Here is a 14,043-nt window from a genome sequence, read left to right as displayed (position 1 = left end):
GTGCATAGCTTCAGCCTTTGAAGCTTTGATGAGCTGGTGTTAAAGTGCCTCCTTGTGGCTACAAAAATAAGAGACCAAACGCTGTGCGAGCTTTTCTGTACCTCTATTTGCACTGTTTTGTTGAATATGTCAACAATGAGCATAAATAAAGTGCTTATTGAAAGCCATGTTCCTGTTGTTTCTTGCATTTGTCATAAAAATAAATGTGTCCATCCAAAGACAGAGCTGCAAACATAAATCTGAGGGGTCGCTTGATGATTAAAGAGATAAAATGGAAAACAAATATTTCCTGCAAAAACAAAATAACTATATTATATTTTATGTTGATTTTTCTTACATAATATTTGAAATGTATACTTTCTTAGACTTTTACCTGAAACAACCTAAGAAATAAGAAGCAGCTCTTTGGTTTAACCGCTCACAAGGTTTCAAATAAATCCAATAAAGACAGACAGAAATCAACTAATGAATCAATTAATCAATCAGATTATATTTGTTTAATAATAATAATAATAATAATAACAATAATAACTTTATTTGTAGAGCACCTTTCTAAAACAAATATACAAAGTGCTTTCCGTTAAACAACAATCCAACAACAATACAAGAAAATAGATACAAAATGATGGGTTAGTCATGGCAGATATTCGAAAAACACATCCACAATGGGAGATAAAAACAGGTGTTGGCTAAAATATAACATAAGATCAAAGTAAAGTAAACTAAGATATGATTTATTTAAAAGTCTGTTAATAAAAGTTTGCTTTAAGATGATATTTAAAAGATATATTTGATTTTGCTAGCTGAAAGTATGGCACTTTTCATACAAATAAATGCAACAAAAGTTGCTTCACACTGTACAGCCTTGGCCCCAAAACACAAATGATAAATGTAAAACTGGCTTCATAATTAATAAAGTAATCAATAACAGTGGTCTTCAATAAAACAAAAAATAAAAACAGGAACTGAGGAAACACTATTTGTGTGCGTGTAAGTGTGTGTTTGTTTATTTTCAGACTTTTTAGTGTTGTGTGACTGAGGAATGCTTGGTGTGTTTTTGTTTCCCCCCTCCCCCTTTCTCTCTGTCTCCTTCACTCTCTGCACACCTGCTTTGGATCTCCAATCAGCACACCTGCCAGCCATCAAGCAATCACCACCTACTACAAGAACCCTACACCGACAGCCAGTACCTGCCGGTTCGGTTGTACCATATATACGGTTTGTCTGTGTACCAAGTCCAGCTCAAGTTTTGCCATTTTGGGTGCCTGAATTACTGTTTGTCGGCCTGCCTGCAACCTTACTTACACCTGTTTCCCTACCTACCTGATGAGCGAGACCTGCGCAGAATCGATCGCCTCCTTGCCAAGCACATTGCATGACGGTTATTGTCTATGGAAAGCCACAAGGGTCAAAACGTGTAGTCTGACGCTCGCATTAATATGTCAAATATGGACGTCTTAACACGAAAAAATACGTCATAACATGCTAATAAAGCCTTAAGACGTTAGAAAATTACCCGTTAACAAGTGAGTTTTTAACTTGTTAAGAAGTATAATATTGGGTGATACCACTTCATCCGTTTCTGAGGGGAATCCCAACATACAGTCGTTGGAAGACAGAAAACAGTTCCCCACTCAATAAACCTTGTATGAATTGAGGTCAGGATACAATATTTATTGAATTGGGGTTAAGAAATGATATGAATTTACAGTGATGTTATTAAAATCACCGTTTTTGTACTGGTTACTTATCAAGGAAAAATGTAGCTTGTTTACATTCATTTAATGTGGTGTGCTCGCCTACACGCCCACTAGATGGCAGTGTTGGAGCACAAGTGGCAACCTGTTGAATTTAGATACAAAGGAAGGGAGTTGATGTTCTGCATGCCCGATGTACACTTGTTAAGATCTTTTCTGATTAATGGCAACATTTTTAGTGCAGCCAATGGGTACGTTTTTAATGTTATGGTCATGTGAATTTCCATTGTAACTATTATATAAAAAAGAAAGAAATTCTTGTATAATTGAGACTGGATGAAAACGTGTGTTGTTCACCTTCTGGATCAGAATGAGAACTAGCAGAAAATGTGGAGTATGTTGGAGTCTATCACAGCAATTTTTGCCTTAATTAGAATATTAACCAAGTGGAAGCTTTTTCTGCCTTTCAGAAAGTAATGGAGCATTCTCAGAGAACACAGTATCACTGCTGTGAAGTAGTTTAATGGCAGAGGAAATGTATTGTATGTATTCATTACAGGTCCCACCTGAGGAGAGCCATAGCAGCAGCCATCAAAGGGACAGTGAAGCTGTGGACCTAGCCATCCATGGCTTCTTGTCCAAAATGTTAGACATAATACTCTCTATAAGCCTATTTGAAAAATCATCATCATGGTCATCAGATAATAAAAGTCGGGTACATTCTGCAAATGTCCTGCCACAGTTCCTGACAAACTTTCTGGACGCCATTCTTCACTCTCTAAACCACCAGAGTGAAGTTGTAGTTCTAAATTACCCGCACAATTTTGACGAAAGTGTCTTCTTCTTCGTTATTGGATTTAATGGCAGACTAGGCACCTTTAGCGCATTGCTGCTTCACTATGGTTGGAATAGACACTACTTATTTCAGAAACTGATCCACCCCCGCACACAATGGGCTGTTCCACATACTACATCACAGTTTCGTGTAAGTCACGTGATAGCTACGTAGCCCAAATGTACCCACCAGCAAGAGCCCACATGACCATAATGTAGACATACGTACAGCCCAACGCAACGCCTACATCAAAAAGGGGTGGGTATGTGTAAGCCAACCAATAGCATGGAAGCCTTTATGGTCCAAACCTCTTAACAAGTTAAAAACTCACTTGTTAACAGGTAATTTTCTCATGTCTTAAGGCATTTTTATCATGTCATGACGTTATGTTTTTTTCGTGTTAAGACGTCCATATTTGACATATTAATGTGAAGGACGGACTACACGTTTTGACCCTTGTGGATTTCCATAATTGTCCGACTTGTTCTGAAAACCCGACTGCGCGAGGTGGCCGCAGTTTTCATGTGTAGGCGCCGCAGTTGCTCTCCAGCGACTGCACAACTCCATGCATGATGGGAAACGACTTGCTCTGGTTTGAGTGAAGCGCCTATTGGCTGAAAAAAGCTTTGACACCCCCCACAAGGAAGTGATATGACTTCTGTCTTATTCATCATTATTCATTAAACTTCATGATGTGTCAGAGACACCAAACGGTTTTATCAAAGTACTGGCATTCACAATGTAATGTAACTCATTCCTCATGGACGCTGCCTTAATAAACATAAATGCAATGACGTTTATATCGAAATAACTAGCCCTGAAAAAAATATAATGAGAACTTAATATTAATCCAATTAAAATAATAACAATAATAACAACAACAACAACAAATGAAGCCATACACTATATTTCCTTACCAGTATTGAAGTATTCATTATTATTATTGTTAAATTATGAGAGCTCTGTGTAAAAGTTATAAGCGCTGTTGTAAAAACTATTTAACCTCATTTTATTTTCTTTATTTGATTTGACAGACATTCAAAATGTATAAATGTATGGTACTGAATCATAACGCAGGTCAGACATTATGATGTTCTGGACCTTTGCTTGAGAAAAATATCTCTAACTGGACCTATTTCATGTTTAAATGAGTACCCCTGCAATACGGTAACGGTAAGATTTCCCGACTTCCTCGAATGCATCAGATCCATCCGACCCCCGTTCAACAAACGAGCATTTTAAAAGTAGTTTTCTTCTCCTCTTGAGGACAGACCTGACAAAGCTTGAATTTCTACTTCTTACAAATCTGCATGATGATGTTGAAATTTCGGCAAAGGTAAGACCCATTAAAGTAAATCACAAGAAAACGTTTTCTCTGTCTGTAACAATGCAGCACGCGGAAAGGAAGTCTTGACGGAAAGTCGTTTACAGTAACAGTAACTCGAATTAATGCTAGATATCATAAACATAATTCGAATGCTAGTTGAGTTAGCTAAACGTTGCTAGCGAGCTAACCTAGCTGTTACCAAAAGAAGAAGAAAAGCAAAGAATAGATATCTCAAATGTATAAAAGGTGAAGTAACTTTAAGTCTTAGTGTAAGTTTAGACACACTGTCAGAAAGAAAGAAGGACGTTTAGAAACTCTTAGCAGCTATAGGCTCATACACAATTAGCGTAGTTAACATAAGCAAACATATGAAGTGCTAACGTAAGGCTGTTAAACAGATGAGCTAACATGTCGATGAGATATCTTACGAACAGTTAGACAAACTATGTTAGGGTAATATTGGTTCTTGAAAAATGCTGCTAAACTGTGTGAGTGGACATCATTCGCAAACATGAAGTATTTGGTTTATATTGACTGTTGAGTTCATTGGGTCCAACTAGCTAAAACTAAAGCAGTTTAATATTCTACGTTTTTTGAAATCTGCTTTTGTTGAAATGGTGTTGGAGATGTGTTAATTCAGCCACCTTACTCAGAATATTGTGGATATACTAAATATAGCAGAGAAATCTCAGTAACTCATTACAATCAAGCGGCACAAATTACCTTCAAAATGACCAGAATAGGGAAATTATCACCACCTCTTTAACAGTGTAAACAAAGACTTAACCATTATAACCATTAGCCAGGAGTGTGTCTTGTAAACGGACATGTCTGAATGATTTCTGATTTAGAGTAGACTTCTATTTTAGTGAAATGCTCCTGTTAAAGAGTCTTTTTTTCCTCCTAAAGGTAAAAAAACCCCCAGAGGATTTGGGCATTTTGTAATCAAACCGAGCAGCGAGCTACCTAAAAGATGGAAACTGTTAGGAATGTGTGAAAGCCTGCAACATGTAAGTGATTTATTTTCATTTTATATCTATGTTAATACTTAAAACTGTGTTGTTCAATTTATTAACTTTTACTCTTTGTCTTTTTGGTGTTTAACTGACTTAGGTTAACTTCGGTGAAAATGATGTTTTTTAGGCATTTTCCATCTCTTGAAGCTTGTTATGTTTAAAGATTAAACACATTGTGCTGTCTTGCCTCACTAGTAAACTATCTATAATTAGTAACCTGTTTGCATGTTCTCTCAGGTCTCTGGCGTTCAATGTGAAGTCTCTTCTCTGTCGTGCTGCAGCCTATGAAGCTCTGGAGCGTTACAGGTAGGCGTATGTTGACTACAAGGCGGCTCTGCAGATCGACTGCAACATCGCAGCTGCTTTCAACGGTGCCAACAGGTACATCGGCTGTAGAACACACAAATTGTAATGTCATGTTTCGCTCTAGATATGAGAAGAGGCAGAATGACCCAGAGGTTTACAGGGCGGGTGTCAAAATAAAGCATTTCCTGCCTTGATAGTTGCAGATGTTTCCACCTGGCAGCATCTTATCAGTGTTCCTCTGTAAAGTGCAATGGAAACTCTTTGTTTGGAACTTTGAAACGCTTACAATAATGTCAGTAAAAATCATATCAAGCTGTTAGTCTTTGTGTATTTAAATCACAAAAATCAATAGACGCAAAGATCCAAACTCTCCAAAAAGATGGATGTTAAAACCAGGTGGAATCAGTATCTGAAAGGAATCAGACTGTAATCATGATTAGATCTTAAGCAGGTGTGAATGCTGGCGCTAGAGCTGCAAAAGGGGGAAGAATATCATTTTGTGACCTGATCCTAACTGTATTTTGGCAGATATTATGGTTGCAGAATGATTCATGATTAGTAAAAGTATCACTTGTTGCATCACATTTTTCATTCAATGAAAAAAAGGTACTAAATTAGACTTGGGTGGTATGCATTTTTTCATACAGTAATACCTTCTTACCATAATACCGGGGAATACGGTATATGACGGTATTTGAAAATAAAACAGTGCTGTAAAACTGCAGAGCGGCTGGTTGGAGGGGGAAGTCGCTGTCACACATGTATGGCATAGTTTGGGATCCATAAAGTACATCTATCTATCTATATCTAATTACTTGCACGTCTTGTAACACAACACAGGATTATATGAATGTTAACATAAATTATAAGACTTACAGATCTCAAGGACACTGTGGTGTCTCTCCCCACCACTGTTGCTTCACCACCAGCAGAGGCCACCAGAGAGCAGGGCGGAGCCGGCACCAGCTGGGCACGGTTTGTAATCAGACCTACCTACACTGCCAGCTCACCCAAACCTGGAGGTGGCCCAGCTGAAGACAATCAGTGATTGTGATTCTCATCCATTGCTACAGACACACACACACACACCCGCACGAAAATAACAGCCTAATTGGTTGCTGATCTGTCCCTTTCTCTCTGGGTGTGTCGTCTGCCCGTTTCAAGTTTCCAGGGCACACTCCCGAACAAAGTCACGAAGAAGCCCGGCCAAACTTCTGTCATAATGTTTCATGATGTGTCAACTTCTATCCAACTTTTACTGATCAAAGTCAGGTGTCTGTTGTGATCGGTTAAGTTGCTTCAGTTGTAAAATTATATCAAATGACATAATTTCAGCTTCTGTGAGTAACTCAGTAACCCGTTCCAGCTCGTCAGTTTCATCACAAACGGTTGCAGCTTAATCTTCTTACTACCATACTGTAACATTTCAAAACAAAAGTCTGTGGCTGCACTTAACAGTTATTTATCAGCCTTTTTAACCCTTTTTACACGGGAGACGAGGTCAGCAGTTACATGTCTATTTCCTTTTTTTATTTGTTATCAAGTAACTTGTTTTGATATCTCTACATGACAAGGAAACACAAAGTTATTTGTTATTATGCTTATCAGAGATCGGGTTTTCCATGCTTGTATGTAAGGATGACGTCCTATCAACTGTTGCAACTAATTTTAACTCGACACTTTCCCAATAAGGATTACCCTTTATTGATCAATGAACCATTAATCACTCTTCAGTTATGAATATTCCCAAAAAGTCATTGTGAACCAGACACTCATATTATCCCCTGATTTAGATAAAACAAGTTATTTTTTTAAGATAAATTATGTAATTTTCTTGAGATATCGACCTTTTGTTTTTAAATTTACTTACCGTTAAATCTGGTAAATAAGATGCAGTCTGTTTTGGGGGTATTCCAGAGGGAAAACAGGTTTCCTAAAGCTATTTATTAATAAAAACGTGTATACAAGTTTATTTCAACACTTTCGAAACACACAAATTATAGCCTACCATCTGTTTTCGCCATGTCGAGTTCGTAAGCCTGCTAGCTCCCGGTGCGGTAATTGAGCTCAACCTACGGTAATGCTGATTGTTGTGAGGATGGCGGCTGCACTGGCAATCATGACGAAGCTTTAGCTAGATTATAGCGCCATCGTCTGGGTAAAATACTGTAACACAATAAAATGCCTCTGAATTTTGTACTGGTATATTGGTCGCACTGGTATATAGGACGCAGCCCACTTTTAGATGAAAGAAAATTATTTGAAGTGCGTCTTATACACCAAATTTTACAGTATCCTTAAAAATTGCAACAAAGTTTTTTAATCTGAAAAAAAAAACATAACTGAATTAACTCATAATCTTGAGATAACGACATTAAAAGTCTTTGCAAACGTAATCTTTGCAAGCGTTTCCTGCCTTGATAGTTGCAGATGTTTCCACCTGGCAGCATCTTATCAGTGTTCCTCTGTAAAGTGCAATGGAAACTCTTTGTTTCGAGCTTTGAAACGCGTACAATAATGTCAGTAAAAATCATAACAAGCTGTTAGTCTTTGTGTATTTAAAGCACAACAATCAATAGACGCAAAGATCCAAACTCTCCAAAAAGATGGATGTTAAAACCAGGTGGAATCAGTATCTGAAAGTAATCAGACTGTAATCATGATTAGATCTTAAGCAGGTGTGAATGCTGGCGCTAGAGCTGCAAAAGGGGGAAGAATATCATTTTGTGACCTGATCCTAACTGTATTATGGCAGATATTATGGTTGCAGAATGATTCATGATTAGTAAAAGTATCACTTGTTGCATCACATTTTTCATTCAATGAAAAAAAGGTACTAAATTAGACTTGGGTGGTATGCATTTTTTCATACAGTAATACCTTCTTACCATAATACCGGGGAATACGGTATATGACGGTATTTGAAAATAAAACAGTGCTGTAAAACTGCAGAGCGGCTGGTTGGAGGGGGAAGTCGCTGTCACACATGTATGGCATAGTTTGGGATCCATAAAGTACATCTATCTATCTATATCTAATTACTTGCACGTCTTGTAACACAACACAGGATTATATGAATGTTAACATAAATTATAAGACTTTCAGATCTCTCTGACTGACTAACTGAATTAACTCATAATCTTGAGATAACGACATTAAAAGTCTTTGCAAACGTAATCTTTGCAAGCGCTGCCATTTAAAGCATCAGTGCTTTTGTATTAGCCTTTATATGTATAATTTATTCCAAAGTTATAATGGCCAAATACTGGGAAAAAAAACATATAAATAATAAAAAGTGTAATAAAGTGTGTTTCTCTACAGGTGTCTAAATTGGCAGCACTGTTAAAGAAAGTCCTGCAGATCATCAGGTGAGAAGCTACGATTGTTCGTTCAAACCGCTAAACTCTTCCTCTCTTTTTTTGGTGATTTAAAAAGGTATCAATCACGAAGGAATGACACAAAGTCTATAATCCACTTTTAAAACAGTATTGTTAAACATTTAGAACATGGGAATTATTGAAGGGAAACAGGTTTTCTTCAGACAGGGGCGTGGGGGTTATTCAGGTGAAAAAAGGGTGGAAAGGGTTGTACTGGTCAAGCTTCTTTTAAGGTGTTTAAAATTAAATAGCAGACAACTAATAATTGAAAACCGACAGTTACGACAATTACATCGCAGACTCTTGGAATTCCTAACTTGCGACACTTTTTGAGTCACACTTGATAGAGACAATGTTGAGTACATTTACCTGTAATCAGAGTTCAGGTGTGAACAGCAACATTATCTAATTATTGGGTGTGTTACATGAAATTTTGAGAAATGTGTGGGACGTGTTTCGTATCAGTTAATCAGATCAGATAAAAAAAACAAACTTCTGTTAATACAGAACTTATGTTTTTTCTATGCCTGTGTGACTGATAGAAGCTAAACTTTGTAAACAGACTTTGACAAATATAATATAATCTTTAATTTTTAAAATTATTTTCAAAATTATGCATTACTTTTATCACCTTACAGGTCCAGTCATGTGTGCGGGGAATCACAGCTGACCTGGGTTCAGTTCGTAGACAGAGCCGTTAAAAGCACAAAAGAACTCACACAGACAGCTGGCATGTGTGTGTGTTGTGTGGTTTTATGTGCCAGTATATTTAAAGAATGCCAACAGTGTGCATGCGTGCGCGCGTGCATGTGTGATGACATAGTGTATAAATGGGTTAACAAGCTCACACATGTCAAACAAAATGCCAGAAAAGGAGGGACTCGAGTCCTGACATGAAAGCCTCTCACCCATGGAAGCCAGTGTTATGAAACTCTGCTTACTTTGACACACAGACCAACTGCCGCAGGGCCAGTTACCTCATTAATCCTCTAGTCTTGGTCTGTTAAGAAGAATTAAACACAGATTAGAGAATTCAGGACAAAGTTACATTTTGCAACAAATTCTACAAAGTCGTACAAGAAGTTCTGATTCAAATTTAAGCATTAATGTTAAACATACAGTAAAAACAAAGCGTATGAAGGATAATATTGGGCTTATGAATTAGTTTAAGTTCATTTTTGTTCATGTTGGCAAATGACCAGAACATGGACAAACTTGTATCTAGAAGCTTGAGGAGTTTAAATTAGACACAAGTGGTAAGATGGAAATATAGTTCCATTAGGGGTGTAAGAAAAGATTGCAATATTATCTTCTGTGAAACTGTATGAAACCTTTAAAATATAGTACATAGATTTTTATAAACTTTACATGCAAAGATGTAAGCAGCCGTAATATCTTTGCTCAAACTACACAGAATAAGTGCTACGAAGTTGGATGGTATAGAAACTGTGATAGAGCCCACAGTCCTGATTGCATTAAAAAATTATAGTTATATTACAGTAGTGTGTTCTTTATACAATGGAAATAAGGAAATAATTTGGTGTAATCGTTTACAATTTCTTTAGATAGTTTTATGAAGAATATGATCAACGAAAATTATACTTTTCTGCAAGTAATTATAAGTATAATAAGTTTGAGCCTGTTTATTCTAATAGAGGTGTTTATATGCAGCATGTTTATTCTGTTCAGGCTTTTAAGCTGATAAGTAAATATTAAGCTCTATGTTTACATAGCTAATAATCCAGTGAGCCTTCTTTCTGACAAATCCATCAGATGTTCTTTAATTAAACAGACAAAACTAAACCAGAATTACACTTGAGCAGTCAGCATCAAGTGTGATTAATTTCACAACTTTAAGGCAAAGATCACATCAATACACAAAGACAAACACTAGCATTGTAACAACGTTGCCGTTTCTCTGTGATTGAAGGTGATATTTAGGAAATATTTGACAATCTGTTGGCGTGGTGTTAAAGCTGCAATATTAACATTCATTATTTTGTGAGATATATTCTGAAAGGTTGTAGAAATGCCAGTCAACTACCAACAACACCCCAACAGGTGAATGAACCTCTTTTCTGCTTTTTGCAAAATACAACAAATTCTGACTTGTCGTTGTTTTATTGTTATTCTAGAGGCCAAATTAGCTCAGTGAGATAGCGTAGCAAAGTTTTTGTCTTATATGATTTGACCTAGAGAGTGTAGTACAGGTTAAGTAATAGTGGTCCGAGAATTGAGCCCTGGGGTACTTCACTCCGGTCTGATTTCCGATCACCAGTGGAAAAAATATAGCCTCTGCATTTTAGACATTTTTATCTGGACCTGCTTTGGTCTGTGCCAGATTGTAGAAGTACTCTACTGTATAAAAAGCTCCATAAAATCATCTTTAAATGGTGTTGCTGATTAACAGCAGGTGCCCTCTGTCCATTAATAGAGTACTTGGATAAGTGAAAGGTTCTTGCCGTTTTCTTTCCACCTCGCTTCAGACTACTTGTTACTTGGTGACTCTCAAATCAGTTGTCATTGAACAGAGAATATTACACATGTTTTGTGTTGACTGGGAACAAAATATTGCCACTCTCTTTATCAGTTGGTTGTACCAAGATTCCAGGAAGTTCATCCTGGTTTGACCATCATTTTTTTACTGTTAGTTAAAATGCCAATAGAAACGGCACAAAAAAGGACAGTTAATAGAGAATATTAACGACTCAACCTTTGTTTTTATTTAAAAAAGGTCTGTGGATTACAAATTAGAATCTGCCAAGGAAACTGAGACTGCCTCTATTCATTTATATTAACATATAGAAACTGTCACTCTGCTTCCACACATCCACTAGACTGGATTACTTATTTAATCAAAATGTGTTTTCTGCATCAATTTTGGTCTTCTGCAGTAGCCAGAGGGTACGCAAAAGATTGTGGAGGATCTGAACTGATAAAATAAATATAAAAGATATAGAATGATTAAATATATAATATATATTAAGCTGTAACACCTGAAAACTACATATTGCAACCACATAACGTGTGAAAACTAGTTAAAAGAAAGCACAGAAGTCTAAAATCCCCCTTTTACTACAGTATTGTTAAACATTTAGAACATGAGAAGTATTGAAGTGAAAGTTCAATAGTTTTCGTCTGACATGGGCGTGGGGGTGACTCAAGCGAAGAAAGTGTGGAAAGGGCTTTAGTGGTATATGGTTAAAACCTGTAAAGCTTCTTTTAAGTTGTGTAAAATTACATGTAACATGATGAAAGTAACAGTAGGAGTACAGTAAATGTAAAAATGGTCAAATATGAGGTCCATTATTTTTGTCATTTTCCATCTGGATTTCTGAATAGTGTCATTTCACATCACCGGCAATTACATCACTAACTCCTAAAATTCCTAACTTGCAAAACTTTATGAGTCCCACTTTTGGCATTCAAACAGAGCCCTGCCCTTGACACCATCCAGTGCATACTTACACATACACTTACACATACAAACACACACCTATTCAATAGTTACTGTAAGTAACTGTCAGTTTAAAATGATTCACAGACCGAAACGTGTCTGGTCAGTATAACATGACATCACAGTATCAGTCGAGTAGTAAGAGATGCTACATAATTCAAACTAATAGAGATACCATTGAAAATCCTGAGGTAAAGCAGAATACAAAGATTTTTTAAAATGTATCCTTACAATATTACAACTTGAAAAGGCTACATTTTTAAAGGAAAATGAGCACAAGCTTGTTACCCAATCTGATGACTTGACTGGATGGTTGCTGGGGTGATCAAAGTTTTGTTGTTTTGTTCATTTTTAAAAGAACTCCTCTTTCGAAACGTTTTCAGATGAAAAACAATATGACTGTATAGCATCATTTAGCAGATTTTATTAACAAGGTGGCGAACCTAATGGAACATTTATCAGCTAAAAAATGGATAGTTCCCTCAGGAGGTGTTGGAGACAAAAAACAGGGTAAAAGAGTAAATATTGGACTTGAAATGGTTATTTTTCTCATTATATTACACTTTGGCTTAAAGGGTGTTGTAAAGGTTAAAAAATAGTGGCCCCAGAATTGAACCCTGGGGTACCCATATTTTGATTTCCTCATTGCTCCCCCACATCTGTCCTCTACTCATCCTGCTGCTTGTCTCTGCAAATGTCGGTTGTTTTCTCATTTGTGCCATTTAGCGTTGACTGGTTGTGAACTTAGTAGAACATTTATTAGATAAAATAATAGATATTTCCCTCTGGAGCTGGTAGAGACCAAAAAAGGGCTAAAAAATTAAATTTATGAATAAAACTAATCTTGATGATTCCAGTTTTGTTTTCTTGAACACCACCTAATGGTGATATAGTGTAATTGCAGGAGGACACTTCCCAATTTCAGCAGGTGTCAATGGCTGGCTCCCTTTGTCATGGTCGTAACTCTTGATTTTCCTAGTTGACAGTCGCTTTCCTTTTTAGATTGTTTGTCTTCATCTGAGCATCAAATTTGTTTTTATTTTTTGGGATTTTCACTTATTTTTGAAGTATCTGTAGTCATCGATCTTTTCTTTGTTTATTCAGCAGTCGATTACCGCAACATTTACAAACCCGAACTGCATCTGCTTAACTCCACCTACCGTCTCTGGCAGACCAGCCCGTGCTCAGTGATGGAAAACGCGTCAGTAACTAGGCACCGCTTGTGATTTTTCAGCAAAGTCGCCACAGACACCCAGTCTGTTATACTACTATATGCTGCAAATGCAAAAGCTGTCATCAGTGGGCCATAGGCTCAATCACCATTGTGTTACCTCATTTGGTGATAATGACTTAACAGACATTTATTTACCTGAAAATCTTCGAGTTTATTACTTTAACTTATGCGTACCATCTATGCAATGTTTCCCTCAGAACATGTTACTACAGCTTGTCTTTGTCCTTATGAGACACTACATGGTTCACCTGAATTTTATCCTCACTGAAAATGAGATATTATACACATCTTTGAAAACATGTCACTCAAACAGTTTTTTTTTTTTTAGATAATGTCAACTGCACCTTGATGTACGGAGATTCAAGTTCTGCAGGATCACTTCAGTGTCTGCTAAAGGTTATATTTTCTCTTGTAATCTCAAAACATGATTAAAAGAGTTTGTGTGTTTACCTTCCAATCTCTAGGTTTTCTGTTTCATTAGCTATACCCCTAAGTATACCTGTGAACTAAAAATACTTTACTCACATTTCATACTTAAGCAAATAGAAGCTAAGATATTCCTAGAAATGTGAGTGTTTTTAATGTCTCAGCCTTAATTTAATTCACACCATACATTTCACAGTGTTTGTACTGACGGGATATTCAGCAATATTTGCTCAAGCCAGCACATAGGAAACGCAGAAATGCAGCAAAGTGAGGTTGAGGACGTGTGCACAGTGCATCCAGGGACATGTAGGCACTGCTGCCACAGTTCTGCAAGCAAAAAAACCCTCAGTTTTCTATTTTAATATAGC

The sequence above is a fragment of the Semicossyphus pulcher genome, unplaced genomic scaffold, assembly GCF_022749685.1.
Source record: "Semicossyphus pulcher isolate SPU_LCO1_2020_fin unplaced genomic scaffold, fSemPul1.0.p SCAF_3, whole genome shotgun sequence".
Taxonomy (NCBI): Eukaryota; Metazoa; Chordata; class Actinopteri; order Labriformes; family Labridae; genus Semicossyphus; species Semicossyphus pulcher.
This window is presented reverse-complemented; position numbering follows the sequence as displayed.